Here is a 1,382-nt window from a genome sequence, read left to right as displayed (position 1 = left end):
AAGGGCTTATAGGTATCCTGTTAGTCAAAAGGATGTTTTGGAAAAGTTGACTCAAGAGTTATTAGAGGCTCGTACACTAAGAAATAGTAAAAGTGCTTTTGCTTCATCAATAGTATTAGTTAAGAAAAAAGTTGGAATTTAGAGATTTTGTGTGGATTATAAACAGCTCAATGAAGATATTATAAAAGACAGATTCCCTATTCCACTAATTGAGGAGTTATTAGATAAGTTAGGAGGTGCTACTGTGTTTTCTAAGCTTGACTTGAGGGCTGGATATCATCAAATTATTATGGATGAGGGGGACATCCATAAAACAGCCTTTAGAACTCATCAGGGCTTGTTTGAGTTTGTGGTCATACCCTTTGGGCTGACCAACGCCCCTGCAACGTTTCAATCCTTAATGAATGAAACATTCAAACCTTTGTTGAGGAAAACCAATTTGGTGTTCTTTGATGACATATTAGTTTATAGTCCTACTATAACTCAACATGTCATTGATCTTGCGCAAGTGTTGCAGCTAATGAGATAGCGTAAATTGATGGCCAAGCAATCCAAATGTTCTTTTGGTGGGAATACAGTTGAATATTTGGGTCATATCATATCTGGGCAAGGGGTACAAAGTGATCTTAAAAATATAATAGCCATTCAAGAGTGGCCTATTCCTCAAAATCTTACACAATTAAGAGGTTTTTTGGGATTAGCAAGCTATTATAGAAGATTCATCAAGGATTTTGGTGTTTGTGCAAGCCCTCTAACTGAGTTACTAAAAATGGACGAATCCTTTGTGTGGAAAAAGGAAACACAAGCGGCTTTTGGCAAGTTGAAGACTGCCTTAACTTGTGCACCAGTATTGGCTCTACCTAATTTCACAAAGGCATTTGTTATTGAAACAGATGCTTCTTCTCAAGGTATGGGTGCAGTTCTAATGCAAGAAGTCCATCCTATTGCTTTCAGTAGTAAAGCATTCTCTATCAGACAAATTACTCTTTCAGTTTTTGAAAAAGAGCTTTTAGCAATCATGATGGTTGTTAAGCAATGGCACCATTATTTGATTACTAAAAAAATTCTTAATTAAAATTGATCATAAGAGCTTGAAGTTTTTGTTAACTCAGAAAATTACTACTCCATTACAACAGACTTGGTTGGCCAAGTTAATGGGATACACTTATGAGATAGTGTATAAACAAGGGATTTAGTGGCTGGTGGGTTGTTTAAAATGCCAGGTTTGTCATTATTTGAGTTGGGAATGGGTACTATTGATCCTTTATTATTGGAGAAAATTAAGGCTTCATGAGAACATGATGCCCATCTTCAATCTATTATTCAAAAGTTGGTTCAGGGACAACAAATGCCAAATGTTACTTGGAGTGATAATTTGTTAA

At 35.7% G+C, this 1,382-nt stretch overlaps 1 pseudogene; it reads left to right on the top strand.

Annotated features, from left to right (window-relative positions):
* Window positions 1–538: 538 nt before the first annotated feature.
* Window positions 539–1,075, top strand: LOC143615181 (putative mitochondrial protein AtMg00860 pseudogene; annotated as a pseudogene).
* Window positions 1,076–1,382: the final 307 nt, after the last annotated feature.

The sequence above is a fragment of the Bidens hawaiensis genome, unplaced genomic scaffold (assembly GCF_021521415.1).
Source record: "Bidens hawaiensis isolate Kalapana, Puna unplaced genomic scaffold, B.hawaiensis_p1.1 tig00041977_1, whole genome shotgun sequence".
Taxonomy (NCBI): Eukaryota; Viridiplantae; Streptophyta; class Magnoliopsida; order Asterales; family Asteraceae; genus Bidens; species Bidens hawaiensis.
The sequence above is the reverse complement of the archived record's forward strand: the minus strand, read 5'-3'. Positions and strand labels throughout refer to the sequence as shown.